The sequence below is a fragment of the Peromyscus eremicus genome, chromosome 1 (genome assembly GCF_949786415.1).
Source record: "Peromyscus eremicus chromosome 1, PerEre_H2_v1, whole genome shotgun sequence".
Classification (NCBI taxonomy): Eukaryota; Metazoa; Chordata; class Mammalia; order Rodentia; family Cricetidae; genus Peromyscus; species Peromyscus eremicus.
The window spans coordinates 37521843-37539398 of NC_081416.1; the positions used below are offsets into that span (position 1 = coordinate 37521843).

Genomic DNA, 17556 nt, shown 5'->3' on the forward strand with positions numbered 1-17556 from the left:
CTTCCCTGCAGGGCGTGCGGGATGGAGCAGGGGGTGGAGAGAAAAGGGGAAGAGCCTGGGCGGCCGGCGGGCGGGGCCTGCAGCCTCCCGGAGTCGCGGCCGCCGCGCAGCCTGCTCGCTGCCAGCCTCGCTCGGACTCCGGCGCGCCGTGCGGGGACCCGAGGCCGGCGGGTGCTGCCACTCCTCGGCCTCCACCCCAGATCTCGCCTCGCCCTGCCGCCCGCGGCTGCCGGGTCCTGGTGGTCCGCTTGCTACTCTGCCGGCGAGAGGAGCGGCGGGAAGGAAGGGGAACGCGGGGACACGCACACCGGCCGCGGCGCGCGCGCATTGCACACTCGCAGCCGCGCGTCCCCGTCACCGCGTGTCCGAGCCGAGTGTGGCCCCGCGGCAGGGCCCGGCACCTGCCGCCTCCGGCGCTGCCCCGGCTCCGCCCCGCCCGCTGCCCGCCGCAGCCACCAGGGAACCCGCGACATCCCGACAACTTGCCCGCCGTGGCGCAACTGGTCTTGGCCGCCGAGGCTCCAGCACGCCGGCCGGGGGAGGTAAGTTTCTTGCGCGTCCCCGGCAACCCTGCCTACACCCTCCCCAGCCGCCGCGCCTGGGGCTCTGTGTCTCTGCTGAGCCCTGACCTGCTCTCCACCCTGCCACTTTGACTGCCTGAGTTGTGCTGGGGGTGACGTGGAGGGGGCGCCCGTGGCCACCGAACCAGGACCTTCGGTCCTGGGGGAGGGGGGGGCTCAGCTGCGCACCCCCCCTGGCCACCCACCGGCTCCCTACCCCAATTCCTGGGTTGGCAGTGACACCCGCTGATCACTCCGGCTCACTTAAGCCAGAGCCCCTTCCCTCGTTTCTAGGGAATCTGCTGAGTTTGGTTTCAGTGGGAGAGGTGTCCTCGTCATTCTCCCCTGCTACTCAAAAGCGGCGAACTTGTTAGGCGCCCCTGGGATGTCCAGAGGGGCTTGCGTGAGTCGGTGTTCTGGTGATTTCTGGCTCTGGCGCTGGATGGAACAGGTGAGGTATGGTTTCAGCCTAAAAACAGCCACGGACTTTTACGAGTCCGCTCTCTCCACTGACCCAGGCAACGCGATGCTTCAACATCTGGGGCGGGGGGCTGGGAGTATGGGGCAACGGGGTGGGAGAGTGCTGGAGTTGGATTTGCCGCTCTGGTGCCAGGAGTCGTCAGAAACGAAGACAACAAATGTCTGCTTATCTCTCATCTATGCAGATGAGCATGTTCTCATTTCTTACCCCCACCCCCTAAGCCGGCTGTCTGCGGTGCACAGCATGCTTGGGTAGAAACCTGTTCCAGAGAAGTTGTTTGGGTAGGTTAGTGAATTTTTTCTTCGTGCCCACTGAAATCAGGGCTTCGAACAAGGATCTGCTATTTACTGTGATGCTATTTAAAGGAAACGCACTCTGACTTCCCAAGTAACACCCCCTGACGCTGCCCCTAGATGACATTCTCAGCTAGTTAGAGGTCCCCACTGTAAAATGAATGGCCCATAAGGACTGAGAACTTGTTAATCTGACCTAAGAAGTGGTCTCCGCTCTCTTGAACTTCGGCTTGGAGGGCCTCTTTTGTCTCTCTTCCGGGAGACTTCCCTCTTGTTCTATGGAGAGCCTGCCGTGTTGTTGCAGTTGCTGGAGTAGATCAAAGTCCAAGGATTGGTTTTCCTTCGACTCCAGTGTGATGAAATAAATGGGGTTCCTGGAAGCTTTTGTCAGAGGGCTACCAGCTGAAAGGAACCCCTGGAAAAAAAAATCTTGCCCAACCAAGTTCAAGATTGAGCCTTAAGCGTTCATGTATGATCTCTGAGCTGAAGGAAATGCCGGTTATGTGTGCAAAGATGAAGACCCCTGAGGACAGATGGGAAATGCAGTCAGTCTGCTCTTGGTGTGGGATGTCCATCTTCGGAAGGAAAGCTGAGTGGTGCTTGCAGATTCAGCCACATTACTTTTTTGTCCAAACTAAGAAAACTGGAGGGACTGAAGAACGCCACCTAATATTTGCATCAGTGTTTCGCAGCTTTTAAATCCTTTTCAGTATTCTAATTTTATTTCAACCGTTTCTGAGGGAGATGAGGTAGAGATGATAACTGCACATTTACAGGAGGCATGGGAGATTCGGATTCTGGGATTTGTCATCGTGACAAGTGGTTGTTAGAGTCACAACCAGGTTTTTACTGGTCCTAACTCAGAACCAGCTCAGGACTTGAAGTCTTGTTTTTTGTTTGTTTGATAACCAGACTTGTCTTGCCTTCATGGTGGTCAGTACAGCCTCATTGTGATTTACATTCACATGCTGCAGATGTGAGGAAACTCAGGGTCAGACGACCATGGAAGTTGTGCACCCCTTCTCCTCTGAGTGGAGGTTCCGAGAAGAGAGTTCATCTAATCTCCTGACAGCTTGGGGCTTTGTGTCTTCTGTCATTGTCCCACTTCTGATCAGGATGAGGTCATGCTGTTCAGCATGCTGGTTGGTGACCTGGGCTGCAGCTCCAGCCAGCTTTTGTGCCAGACCTTACCACCTCCAAGCCTAACATCTTTCTCACACAAAACGAAAAGTGCCTATGGGTTTCTGTTTCTTTTGCCAGCTTTAGCATTCTGTGGTGTCTAGCAATGTGGTATTACTTCCTTTAGGTCCTTTTCTTCTGAAGTTTAGGGGAAGAAAAAAGCCGTCTACCCTGTATCAGCCAAGGGCTTTAGCTAATCATTGATTCCAGTGTCAGTTAACTTTTTCTTACTTTGACTGTGGACCACTTGATGGAGGGAAAGAAAATTACAAGTGTGGTTTAATCTACCACCTGCATCTTCATTTTAGTGCTTCTGTTTGACTTGACAGTTTTCAGGGTAAAGCACTCTCAGATACTCCAACAGTATATGCATACATTAATTTATTTATTTATTCATTTAATTGATTTGGTATTTTGAGACAGGGTTTATCTGTGTAGCCCTGACTGTCCTGGAGCTCACTCTGTAGACCAGGCGAGCTTTGAACTCAGATCCACCTGCCTCTGCCTCCCAAGTACCGGGATTAAAGGCGTGTGCCACCACCTCCTGGGCATTTTTTTTTTAAAGCTTTGTAGTTTGCATATAGTAAATACCAAAATGCCCCGCCCCCCAGCTGTTAAGTTAATGGAAGTGAATTTTGGAATCATTTGTAAGGAAAGCACGCTGTAAAACAGACGGTACCTCACATGTAAATTCCCCCGCACAGAAGATAATTTTCCTGTGAGGTGAGTTGTGCCTTCTCAGGAGCCCATTGCTGATCACCCGTGTTGTTTCCTGAGTCCATCGCAAGAAACAGGTTTCCTTTTTCTCATGCCATCCATACCATGCTCTTTTTCATGCCCTTCTACCTCCTGTTAGTAACGAATAGCTGGCTGAAGGATTCATCCTTAGAAACTGACTTGTGTCGTTTTGTGAAAGAGCTTGTCTGGAGATGGAGAAACCAACCTCTCCTTTTTACTCAAGGGTACTGAGGTCCCTTTCAGTAGCTACTAACACTGGCTCCGTGGTTTTGGAGGAGGAACCTAATTAGTGAAACCAACCTAGTTTCTGTTCCCTTTAAGAATTTTCTTCTCTTTCCACTCCTTCTTATATACAAAAAAAAGTGTTTTGTTTTGTTTTATGAAAGGAAGAATGAGACAGGAAATACAGTGGATCTTAGATATTCTAATAGACCTTGCTGTTTCTAGGGGTTGGGATACCTTTCCTCTTGATAAAGAATTCGAATGGCAACATTAACTTGTTTAGAGATGCACCATTTACAGGTGTGAAAGCTGAAGAGTTAGGAAGCAAACTGACCCACTCATGGTCACATGGATGCTGGCTCAAGGCCAGAGCTAATGTAGCATTATTGTTAAAAGGGTTTATTTTCAAAGTTGTGCCAGGATTTACATTGAGGGTACAGTTTTGACTTTTAGGGACCATAGAGATTTGTTGAAAACTTGTTTGCCAGTGATTTGTAGGGCAGGTATATGGTTTCCTATTTATGTTTTTAAATATTGTCTAAATAAATGGCATTATAGAGAAAAAATGTCCATTTTCATCCATATACTGTTATTCTCATGACTAAGATACACCAGCAGATTCATAATTAATACTTTGTTCTAACCAGGGCTTGAAGAAAGGGACTTGTTTGAATAGAAACAAATGCAGGGTGGTTTTGTTCTGGTAAATAAAGGCAGCCGCTAAAGGTGGCCCTGTCACCCAGCCAGTGAAATCATAAATATGCATACATTTAATTTGCATTTGCTTGTACTCCGGTTAAATTGTAATTCAAAGCAGAAAAATAATTTTTGTGTGTGTGTGTGTGTGGCTATAACCTTCCTTATTGTTCTCTAAAAAACATCAAGTCCTAAATGTGTTATTTGTTACAAAAACCCCATTTCCCTTTGTATGGAATGCATTTACTGGAGTTGGAGGAGTCCTTTGAATTCTTTAGGAGCTCCCTGGTACATCATGGAGCTCAGCACAGCCTTCACTTGTGGTCTCATCTCTGCAACTGGAGGTGTTTCTGCTAAAAGACAGGGAAAGGGGTGGGAGACCTAGCATCACTTTGTCTTACTCATTCTTCTGTGTTTTTGCTCTTGTTGTTTTTCCAAATCAACCTCAAGCTTATTTTTTAAAATAGCTGCTGCCATTGATAATTTTTTTCCCCCAGCCGTGTCCTACTAAAAATAAACAAATAGGCCAACCTCAGTTTTGTGCAATTTATTCTCAACATTAACATCTTGTGCATGGCTTCATCAGAATGTACAAAGGTGATGATCTCACAGTAAAATACATGCATTCGCTTCAGACTAAGTTACTCTTGGGATGATTTGGAACACAGACAGTGGGATGAAGGCATCCACATGAAGTGTGTGTGTGTGTGTCCTTCCTAGCACTTGTTGCCCTACAGTTGATGGGACTAAGTAGACAACGTTAAAAACAGTTTGTTTGGGGGAGTTTATGCAAGGGGCCACCTGTGAGTCCTTGAGATCCCTGTCTCTAATGTATGTTAGAAAATCACCTGGGAAATTGCCATGGAATGGGAAGCACTCCGTCTTAACAGTGTTCCCACCCTTGAAATGGGTGTGCAGTCTTTCCCTGGAGGTGAGGAGTCTCATCTCACGTGCTAGGAGCCTGGGAGATATAATTACCCTGGGGTGAAACTAAGGTTTGGAGACAGAACTGTAGAGAGTTCATCTATTTTGTAAAGAAACAAGGGGGTATTTACGCTCCAACCAGTAATACTGACTGATGAGTCTGAAGAGCAGGATAAAGACATAGCTAGTCATAGAAATGTGTTTTTTTGGCACAAGAAATACAATGGGTTGAACGTGCTACATGATGGGCTTCTTATTTCTCTCTCTCTCTCTCTCTCTCTCTCTCTCTCTCTCTCTTTCTTTCTGTCCTCTGTAGACCACACTGGCCTTGAACTCAGAGATCCGCCTGCCTCTGCCTCTGAGTGCTGGGATTAAAGGCATGTGTATCACAACCCAGCAATGTGATGGGTTTCTCATGCTTAATTCATACCTTTTTTTCTTTTTTGTTAAAACTGTGCCCACCATCATGTGACCTCTTTGAGGGAGTAGGAAGTATGTCACAGGTGTTAGGCAAATATTTGTCTATGAAAAGGTTAGGCATCCTGTTTTGTTTATGCTTATATTCTTGGGTTTTAGGGCTATGACAAATGGTGAGTTTTTAAAATGTGTCAACCACCTCTGAATTAATGTTTAAAATCTCAGGATGTTTCTTAATTATTTCAGTGGTTCTATTCTTTCTGAGCCATTTTAGGAATACCAACCAGATTGATGGAAAGTAGATTCAGTACTTTACAGTTGTCCTTTATCACTATAGATAGTATTTATTCAATAAACTCCAACTTTTTAATGTAGTTTTATTTTCTTAAAGTATTTAGAAAAACTAATATGTTTAAGAATACCATTTTGTTACTTCTCTTCTTTAGCAAGAAGATTAATATAAATAAAAATTTTGCCAGGTGATGATGGCACATACCTTTAATCCCAGAGACAGGTGGATCTCTGTGAGTTCGAGGCCAGCGTGGTCTACAGAGTGAGTTCCAGAACAGCCAGGGCTGTTACACAGAGAAACCCTGTTTTAAAAAAAAAACAAAACAACAACAAAAGTTTTTATTTACTCAGCTGGGGAGATGGCTTAATAGGAAAAGTGGACCTGAGTTCAATTCCCATCACTCACATAAAAAGCCAAGCTTGGTTATGTGCGCTTGTAATCCCAGTGCCTGAGAGGCAGAGACAGGCAGATCACCAGAACTCACAGGCAGCAGCCCAGCCTAACTGGTCAGACCTGGGTCTCAATGAAAGCACCTATGTCAAAAATAGGGCAGACGGCTCCTGAGAACAATCCCCAAAGTTGACCTCTGACTGCCATATGCATGCACACATCTGCACATGAACACACACACACACACACACACACACACACACACACACACACACGCGCGCGCGCGCACATCCACCCCCACATGAACATGCACATACAATTGATTTTCATTTTAAACTATCTGATAAATACATATGCATATTATATATAATACTCCAAATATACATTTATATATCTAGAATACTTGGTAAGCATTTATTTTAAGCACTAGATGGCATAATAGTGAGTTTGGGTCAGGGCTCTGAGAGTGGGCTTGAAGATCATCCAATCTAAAAGGGCTGTCTTATGTGTATTGTTCACTTGTCACAATGGATATTTGCACACTTGTTTCACTTGCTTTTCTGTCACATATCCCTTGCCCCAGGATCATGCCCTCCTTGGATGTATACATCATGGTTCTCTAGCACTGTTAATCTAGTGGCTGGCTCATAGTAGGTGCTCAGTAAAGGTTTAAATGAATGAACAAGTCTCCCCTTCCCTGTGAAGGTGGACTGGGCACCACGGCCATTACATCATAGGAGCTTACATCGTTACTTCTGAGGCTTACTTAAAGTTAGCAATGCCAACTGCACTGGGTTAGTGATGGCCCCCAAGCTGAATGTGGGTGACACCATCCCGTGGGCTGATGTCCCAGATTGTACATAATAGAACCCAGTCGAAATAGCTGGCAGGAAGCTCCTTCAGCTCTATGTGAGGGGTGTGTGTGTGTGTGTGTGTGTGTGTGTGTGTGTGTCTGTGGGTCTGTGTGTGTGTGTCTGTGTATGTCTGTGTCTATGTGTGCAGGTGTCAGTGCATGTGGTAAGAGGGGTGTTCATTACTTACCTTGCTGAGACAGAATAACTTACAAAAGCTACTTAAAGAAGGGAAGGCACATTTGGGTTACAGTCTGAAGGTACAGTCCATCATAATGGGAAGGCATGGTGATGGGGTCATGAGGCAGCTGCCACACTGCATACACAGCCAGGAAGCAGAGAGGCAGAGATGAACGTCGCAGAGAGACAGAGATGAACGCCGCAGAGAGACGAGCGCTGCTGCTCAGCTTACTTTTGCTTACTTTCTCCCTTTTTATTCAGTCTGGGACCCAGGCACTATCAGTTGATGTTATCCACATTCAAGGTCTTCCTTTTTAGTGAATCCTCTTTGGAAGCACCCTCGAAAATACCCAAAGGTGTGTTGCCTCTGAGGTGATTCTAAACCAGTCAAATTAAAATGAAGATTGGCTATCCTAAATGACCCTTGTCACTGGTACACATCACTTCAAATCATGACATTCCATCTCTGGCCCCATTGGCTCCTGGCCATCCCATACTGCAAAATGTATACATTTCAACTCAGAACTCCTCATAGTGTTATGTTTCAATACTGTTCAAAGGTCCAGAGTCTCCTCCAAAACTCAAAACAGCCTCTTAACTGTGTGCCCTTATAAAATAACGCATTACATATATCCAGAATACAATGGTACTAAAGAAATCATCTCATTTCGTAAAGCGGTGAGTAGTGGGGAATGATCAGACCAGGCAAAACTGAAAACAAGCAGGGCACATACCAAATCCTTTAGTTCCATGTCCAGCAGGTAGAACAACAGCCTTCAGTCACTCTGCACTCCTCCAGTCCTGCTCCCCCCCCCCCAAGCCAGCTCCACACTGTGCCCACAGCTTGCCCTGGTGAACATTATAGTCCGGACCCAGCTGACATTCTTAGGTCTCCACTCTAACTTGGGCTTTACCTTCAAAGCTTCACATAGTGTCCTCTCAGGGCCCCCTTACAAGGAATCCAGCGTGCTATCCTCTCCCTGGCCTCAGCTGGCCTTCTTGAACTTTGGTGCAAACTTCTGTAACTCCAGAACTCTTGCTGTCTCATGCCTGTCCATCCAGCACCATATGGACAGTGCTGCCAGTTGGCGATGTGGTGTGGCCTCCTTTATCACAGCCACCATGGTTTTTGGGCACCTTGGTGACCAAACCTGGGAAAACACTTGCCAAGGTGATTATTTCCCAGCAGACACCACCCCACCCCCTTGGTGGCATTTTCATGAAGTTCCATCTTCCTCCTCTCAATTGAATTTGCTTTTTTTTTTTTTTTTTTTTGGTTTTTCGAGAAAAGGTTTCTCTGTGTAGCTTTGCGCCTTTCCTGGATCTCACTCCGTAGACCAGGCTAACCTCGAACTCACAGAGATCCGCCTGGCTCTGCCTCCCAAGTGCTGGGATTAAAGGCGTGCGCCACCACCGCCCAGCAAATTTGTTTTTTGTTTTTTGTTTTTGTTTTTTAAGCTGGAGCCTTTCATGGACAGGAAGAAGATCTGGCCTTCAAGACAATTTCTTGCCTGAGCAAACTGGAAGGGTTCTCCTTAATTGAGTTACACTTTAAGGAGAGTAGATGCTTTGTCTCTACCAGTGATTCTCAACCTGTGGGTCAAGACCCCTCTGGGGATTGAATGACCTTTTCACAGAGCTAGCCTAAGGTCATCATAAAACACAAATATGCACATTGTGATTTATAACAGTAGCAAAATTACAGTCATGGAGCAGCAACAAAAATAGTTTTTTAGTTAGGGGTTGCCACAACCTGAGAAGCTGTATTAAAGGGTCACAGCACGAGGAAGGTTGAGAACCACTGGAGTGGGCCTGGCACTGACTGACCATGTTTTGGGGTAGTCCTAAGGCTGCTTTGGAAGGAGGCTGTCACCACCTTCCCACCTGAGACAGGGCTGCCTGCTCCCTGGGAAGGGTTCCGTGCTGTGATTATTGAACCCAGTGCCCCCAAGAAGCCCTCAACATCAGAACGGTAGACTGCACACCATGAACGTATTTCTCCCATGATGTCCTTAGCAGCATAGTGCCGGCATATATATGAGTGTTGAATAAATACATCAAACAAGTAGCATTGCTTTCATCTCTTAAAAAAAATAGGGGGGAAAAAACCAAACTTTTGCAAAATCCCAGGGAAGAGAGGAAATGCACAGATGTCCTGTATGCCACTGCACATTGTTAATGCTGCCCGTGGACTTCCTCCAACTTTCTACTGCTTGATGGCATAACTATTATGATCAGCTTTTCTGTAATGGTCCCTGCAGTAATTATCCCCAAGAAAGGTCACCCACAAGTCATATTTCTAAGATGATGCTCCTGGGACGATAAACTGGCTCTCTGGGAGCAGGGATGAAGGGGAAGCTTTTTATTATAGACCCCTTTGAAACCTGGGAACCATACGTGTGAGTTAGGTAAATTAAAATTGCAATGGAAGCAGGGATGGGAAGGTTGAACGTTTTTGTAATTTGGAGAAAAGAAGATAGAGGTGTGATCTGGGATGGGAGGGCTGGCCTCTCCAAAAGTCCCGGTCTTAAGGATACAACCAATTACTAATGACTCCCTGTGCACACCAATAGATGTTGAGTGGCTCATAGTCACAGAGAGTTCCACACTCTATAACATGACTTTAAAAAGCTTGCCTGTATAGTCACATGACAAAATATAACGTTTAATCAAAGAGGAAAAGGTCAATATTGCCTGCATCCATAGAAGCAAGCGGCTATTGAGGAAAGCATTTAGATGCTAAAGCATTCATTTGGATGGCCTAGGTGGTTTTCAAATTGGAGTAAGGCACAGTTCTCCTAGAGAACTGATAGGATGCCCTGACCTGCCAGTCCTGGTGGTGCAGACCTGTGGTCCCAGCCATTGGGCTGCTGAGGCAGGAGGATCACAAATCCAAAGGCAACCCAGGCTACAGAATAAATTCACAGACAGCCGGGGCAACTTAGTGAGACCCTGTGAAAGTCAATGAAGAAGTAGCCGCTGTCTCAGGTCAGTCTGCTGTTACAGAGTGGCACGGACTAGATGGCTTATACACAACAGAATTCATTTCTCATGGTTCGGGACGCCGAAAGTCCACAGAATGCTGGCACGGCTGGTTCCTGAGTTGAGGTTGTAGAGAGCTGACCTCACATTATATTCTCATATGGCAGGAAGAGAGGTGGCGAGCCTTCTGAAGTTCTCTTTTTTAAGATGTGTGTGTGTGTGTGTGTGTGTGTGTGTGTGTGTGTGTGTGTGTGTCTCGTGGGTATGTACACATGGATACAGTGCCCCCAGAAACTAGAAACATCAGATCCCCTGGAGCTAGACCCATGGGCCATTGTGAGCTGCCTGATGTAGGTACTGGGAATGGAACTTGAGTCCTCTGGAAGAGCAGTATGTATTCTTAGCCAAAGTGAACAAAAATTCCCGAAATGAAGCTGTGTCTGGCTATGAACAAAAACCTCTTGGAAGGAGTCTGTGTCTGCAGAGACTGATGGACCAATTGGAATTTCAGTGCTGTCAAGGGACTGGAATTTTGTAGGTTCAGAGGCTAATTGCTTTATCTTGGACTAGTTTTAGCCTTGATTTCTCTTCCCACTCTGTATCTGAACAGATACCTCATGATAATAAATAAAAACCTCTTAGAAGTATTAACTTAGCAGAACATTGGCTTTCACCAATCCAAGAGCTAAGAATGGCATCAGATAACATTTTAGCCCCATAGAAAACTTCCCCCATCTTGATATACCTACCTCTCTGGTGTACCCACCAATGTGTTTTAAACTTGCCTTGATTTATGATTTTCTTTGTCTTATATAACTATAAAAACACATGGAACCACTTCCATGCTGGAACATGAAATTTGGGGTAACCTAAATCTATGTTCCTGGGCCATGGTCACTCAAAATGGTTCCAGAATAAACTCTCTCTTACACCCTTTATGATGAGAGCTGTTTTTACGTGGACACCACTGAGCCCTCTCTCCAGCCCACTGAGTACTCTCCTGACTTCCTCACCCCAAAGGTCACAACATCTAATGATATCAAATTAGGGGTTAGATTTCAACATAACTTTGGGGGAAACACAGGATTTCAGTCTGTTATAGCATTCAATGCCCTTAAAGAAACACAGTCTATGATGAACCCTAGTATATACAAAGATATATAAATAATGCTTATAATCAAAACAATGGTTTCATGAAACAGCACTTCCACAGTGTATGAAACATACTGTTATTTTCTGGAATATTCCCTCCTACCTCTAACCTCTAATAAATACTGGCCGTGATCCATTAGATTGGCTTTATTTCCACTGTAGGGCTCTGTGGTGGAGAAAGCCTGAATCTGACCTCTCTTCACCTCTCAAATTGTCTGTGGACTGTGCTCATATCTAGGATTCTTTGCATTTATGTGCCTTCCAGAAGATGGGTGGTTAATGACCATGTGAAGACTCTCCTCATAAAGTTTTCATTTCTGTCCGGAAGGTCACTTGAGTCATGGATAGTAGACACCTTTTGGAACTTGGACTTTGAGGAGAGTGGTTCATGAAGCCACCTTGTCACGCAGGATTCATAAGCTTCAGCAGTAAACCATAATCTTGAAATTGAGCATATCTGTATTTTTTCACATAATGTTCACTCTAAAGTTTATACTATGTTATTGTTTAGCAAGAGCCTAAATACTGTAAAAAAAAAAAAAAAGAAGAAAGAAAGAAAGAAAAAGAAGAGAAAAAAAAACAAAACAAAAACCTTACTTAAAAACATATCTAGGACAATTTGAGAGTGTTTTTTTTTCTCCATCTGAACTTCATTGATGTATCATCTTCCCGTTTTAACTGGCCACATAAGCACAAAATGAGAAGGATCAATTGAGGGACCTTGTGGTTGCTCAGACCCTCTGGGCAGGCTGCTTTATTTCTAGAATACATTTCCTATTTGCAGAGGGCTTGTCTGTCCCTTAAAGTACAACATTGATTAAGGCCATTTTTCAAATAGAAAACCTCCCCAAAGCTGTCACATTTTTTTTTTTTTTTTTTTTTTTTGGTTTTTCGAGACAGGGTTTCTCTGTGTAGCTTTGCACCTCTCCTGGAACTCGCTTTGGAGACCAGACTGGCCTTGAACTCACAGAGATCCACCTGGCTCTGCCTCCCAAGTGCTGGGATTAAAGGCGTGCGCCACCACCACCCGGGCTGTCACATCTTTTCCCATGTCTCTGTAAGATTGTGCAGAACAGGGTGTAGCTTTTGATGGGGGGTTTGTTCAGAGATGCAGCGTTCTTTGTCTCACACTAATTGAACCTGTTTCTGAAACTTCTGTCTGATTTCAATCATTTATTTCAAGGAGATTCTACCTCCGTGGCTTTAAGATTAAGCCTAGGAGATAGTTAGCTTTTCTTGTCATGGTAACAGGCTACCCGACAGGAACAACTCAAAGAGGATTTGTTTTGGCTCAAGGTTCAGGAAATAAGGTCCAGCATAGCAGGGAAGTCATAGTGGATAAAGTGGGTCTGTGACAAAGGAAACTTGCGGTGGCTGTGCCTCATGTGGCCCACCCAGGAAACAGAGAAAGCTAGGCCCAAACTGGAGGCCTACCCTAGTATTCTGTATTGTCCGGCTAGACCCCGTGCCAAAGGTTCTGCCTCCTTGCTAAACAGTGCATTCAGCTGCAGACCAAGCGTTCAAACATACAACTCTCCGGGGGACATTTTGGATCTAACCTGCAACAGCTTTACTCATTGTTTGCTAGGCTGTTGAGACTAAGTTGTGATCTAGGGACTAGATAATACCCATGTTATCTAAATTGTGACTTTCCGTAAGACTCATTATACTTTGAAATTGTTCTTTTTCATTTTTAACGACTCTTTCTCTCTGTGTGTCTGCGTGTCTGTGTGTCTGTGTGGGCGCGCACATGTGCATATTCTCAAACATGCAGATGCCCATCAAGGTTAGAAAAGGGCATCAGGATCCCTGGAGTTGGAGTTACAGATAGTTATGAATGAGCTGTCTGATGTGGATGCTGGGAACTGAACTCAGGTCCTCCGGAAGAGGAACAAATACTGTTAACTGCTGAACCATCTCTCCAGCCTCTGAGATTATTCTCTTACTTAAAGAGAGAGGGGGAATGACCCATGAGGGGTTCTAGAGAGAGGACCTCAAGAGGTCTCTGCTCAAATCCTTTGCTTTTCACTTAGTTGAAAGGCCAGTAACAAGCACGTTTTTCCAAAAATCCTACCTTTTAAAGCTGAGATGGAAATCATTTCCTTTTTATTTTCTATGAAATATTTATTACGTGTTTGCTACTTTATCTGATCTCAGAAATGTTTTTATTTCACTTGTTGGTAGTGGTAAGAAGGATGGGTATTTGATAACAGTTTCATTTTCAGTTTTTACGTCCTTAGAATTATAGATGATAAGTCATCTTTCTCTTGGAGCAATTGCACAGAGAAGTCTCCCAAATTTCCTGTCTCCTATCAGCAAACCTCCAACAAAGCAAGGAAAATGAATAATGAAAAATTAGCTTTAAGAGGCTGTAAGCAGATTTTTTTCCTTTGGCCTAAGAATTTATCTTTGAAAAGAAACAGGCGAGGCATTGCTTTGATGAGCTAGTTTTAAATGATGCCTGCTTATTGTTTTCCCCTAGACGTATGGTGAGTGTAAAGGGAACTGGAGCAAGTGGTGGGTCAGCCTCGGGGGCCAGGAGAAGCAGGACTTCCATATGTTTGTTTATAGGAAGCAAAATGGAAATTCAGCTTGCAAGGTACGTGTACAGTTGGGTTTCATCATTTTGTTAAGCCACGACTCCGAAACTGTCTCCTACATGGTAGTTGGTGGGAGCATGACGCATCATTTCCTTCTGTGCCAACTTTGCATGAGGAGCAGTCATTTCCACACATGGCAGAACTTCGTGAAGCGGTTTGCCGCTCAGCGTTAGGTGTTCTTTCTCTGCACGGGTTGAGCAGCTTCCGAGCGGATGGACACTGCACACGTGGCCTCTGCACTGGTCCCTTCGTTAGTCAGCACCCTTCACTGGAGTGTCACCGTCCTCTCCCTGTCTCACCCTTGCAGCACCTGCGCTTAAAACAGTGTCTAGCCCAGCGGTTCTCAACCTTCCTAAGGCTGCGACCCTTTGACACAGTTCCTCATGTTGCGGTGACCCCCCCCACCACAAATTATTTCATTGCTACTTCGTAACTGTAATTTTGCTACTGTTATGAATTGTAATGTAAATACCGAATATGCAGTATATCTGATATGTGGCCACAAAGGGGTCGTGACCCACAGGTTGAGAACCTCTGGTCTAGCCCAAGGCTGACCTGCAGTTCTTATTTGTTGCATCTATTCATTTATAACCTGTATAGTACTTTGCTAATCTTCTAGCTTACCCTATCTTTTGAAAATGTGAACCATCTGGCTTCTAGCCTGAATGCCATGTCAAGTCCTTGTCCCAATAAGTGGCCTTGTGTGCTGCCAAATTTTAGTCTTTTTTCTCCATGTTTGTTTTTTTTTTTTGGGGGGGGGGGCGTTTGCTGCATTTGAAACGACTTCATGAGCTCACATATCTTTTTTGGAGACTCATCTACTCGAGACCTGAGTTTTTTCACAGTGAGGAATATGGCCAGGCGGTGGTGGTGCACGCCTTTAATCCCAGCACTCGGGAGGCAGAGGCAGGTGGATCTCTGTGAGTTCGAGGCCAGCCTGGGCTACAGAGTGAGTTTCAGGAAAGGCGCAAAGCTACACAGAGAAACCCTGTCTCGAAAAAAAACAAAGCAAAACAAAACACAGTGAGGAATATGCACATGCACAGGAACCTTTTGAAAACTCCAGCCTGCCTCTTCCTCCAGCTTCAGATTTTCAGAGTTACCATCTTTGCAGGTTTAGAAACTTGTGCCGTCTCTTCTGCTCACCCCAGGCTTGCATAGCTGCGAACCTTAATAAGACATTCCCTGTCTTCACCTCTTTCCTACACCGACCCCTCTTCACTGCCCGACTTCAGCAGCTTCCCAAGCAGCCTCAAGCTCCCCATTTTCCTTTGTTCATTTTTCATACTTGCTCCTGGAGCTTTAATTTTGTTGCCCACCCCCCATCCCAAATCCTCATATTGTTTTGGTTTGTCCCATGGAACCATCCGTAGTCTGGTCTAACGTGACTGTCGGTCATCCTTTCTCACTGTTAGCATCATTGTTAGTATTAGAGCGGTGGCAGCAGCTACGTACCACATACAACACTTAAAACATGGAGTCGTAGATCTTAGTGCTTTATAGTTGCATACTTTGGTGATGGGGGCTGGGTGAGAATGGATGGAAGGAGATAGGTGATGGTGTGCTGGGGCCCCACCGTGGACACATTGGCTGTGCCGTACTCAAAGCTTTCTCTCTGAAGACAGTGGTGTAACAAGAGAGTTGTGGACAAGTGATGAGCTTGTATTTTCAATCAGTCATGCGAGCAATGTGGGGAAGTGAATTTGAAAGGAAATAAGCCAGGGACAGAGAGGGTAATGACAGATCTGGGACCTCAGTAAAGAAAGTTAGTGAGCACAGAGAAAGGGGAGCAGATTGGAGGCTTGGAGGTGTTGACCTACTGAGATACGAATGTTGAGGGAACATGAGGAGTTGAGGGAAGTGCTTCTTTGGTTTTTAGCTGAGCACTTAGAAGAGTGGGGAAAAAATGCTTCACTGAGAAAAGCGTGTGGAGAAGAGGCAGCATGGCAGAGACAAGAAGTTTGTGATGATGAGCCCCACTTTGGATATTCAAGAGGCCCATGGAGATCTAGGCAGGGTGTGGCTATCAAGAGAGTGGTTGGAAACTGTGGCTGTGGTATGGTAACAGGTTGTGGGCACTGATCCAAGCCATGAGAGCAGATGCCACTGAGACACCTGCAGGATCTCCAGGTGGACTCTTGCAGGAGGGTGGAGGTAAGGAAAGATATGGTGGAGCCAAGGTAGTTAGAATGCTTATGAGTTGTCAGAGGCTTGGGATTAATAAAACTACCCTGAAAAGGTGTGTGTAACAGAGCATACTGTCCTCTGATCTTAATTTGCAATTTAATTACCTCATACGTCGGCTCAGACTCTTCTTCTTATTACTGAATTGCCTTCTATTTTCTCCTCTGTTTGAGGAAATGACATTGAATTTTCATGGTACGATAGATACTCAGTTGTTCTAGAAGGCATCTGGGACCCCACTGATCCAAATACCTGCTTTCCCAGAAGCGATTTCTCAAGCCCACTTTTTCTTTGGCATTCTACTTCTTCTGACTCCTGAAACGTTCCCCTGGGGCTGGTTTGTCACTGCCTCGAAGCTTATCTCTCCAAGCAGACTCAAGTCCTGACGTCAGGGACCACATCTTTGCCTGCTCCCTGTTCCCACCCAACTTAACGGCTTCTGCGCCTTCTAAACCCTAGACACTGTTACTGTGTTTTATTGATTATTTTGATCCTCCTTTAGAGGAACAAAGGGAAAATGGGAACTTAAACTTCTGTAGGGTTTGTATCCGTCAATATGCCTTGAACTAATTTGAAAATGCCTGCTTCAAAAATGTTTGCAAGCTTATTGTTCTATTTCTTACTTAAAAAAAAAAAGAAAAGAAATTAAAGTACTAAGAAGGTCCACAAAGGCCAATGTAAACTTTTGTGACTTGTCTTTATTGTTACTTTAGACTCAAAAGGAAGAAATGTCTTTTGACAGCTCCCTTCTACCTGCTTTCAAAAGGAGTTTATCTGTTGGTGTGTTAGAGCAAGCTTCCTGTGCCTCTAAATGGCATTTGCTTGCATTTGCCCAAGTTGAATTTGAATGCCGTGAGCACTGTGGTCAGAGAAGCGCAATCCTGAGTCATCCAGCCCTTATGCTGACACTTTGATGACCTCTGGTCAAGTGCCTTGACCTCGTTCCTGCCTTTTCCTTTTTTTCATCAGTAGAATGAACATCTCAACACTGGCTCTTGAGCGCGATCAAAGGCATGATCTGTTTGAGAAGCCAAATAGAGTGACGGCCTTTGACGTCCTCAGAACAAAAGTATCCCACACATTAGAGAGTTATTTTATAGGGATTACAGGAAGAGGTCATGCTCAGGACATCATTTTTATAGCCAGGATGGGCAAGCAGATCTGAGCTCAGGGTCCTCGTAAAGAAGACTAACCCTGGTTGGGAAGAAAGCATCTCCCTGAAGACTGCTGAGATTTTTCTGAGTTGAAACACACCCTCAATATGGGTCCCAAGAAGAAAGTAAAGCTCATGTTTACTTGTTAAAGACAAGGAATGCTGGTAGACAGCCAATAATGGGTTGGCTAGGCTGAGGGTAGCAGGTGATGCTCCAGGTATTAAATAAGTATCTACTTCTTGTGTGGGCATAACTTACCAC

At 45.3% G+C, this 17556-nt stretch overlaps 1 protein-coding gene across 2 annotated transcripts in view; it reads left to right on the top strand.

Annotated features, from left to right (window-relative positions):
* The first annotated feature begins 411 nt into the window (after nucleotides 1-411).
* Pip5k1b (phosphatidylinositol-4-phosphate 5-kinase type 1 beta) overlaps nucleotides 412-17556 on the top strand; it is a 287232-nt gene continuing 270087 nt past the window's right edge. The window contains exon 1 of one of the 2 annotated variants that reach the window (XM_059259518.1): nucleotides 412-542. The gene's annotated coding sequence lies outside the window, so the exon portion shown is untranslated. The remainder of the gene's footprint in view (nucleotides 543-17556) is intronic. The other variant, XM_059259513.1, reaches the window with a different exon arrangement.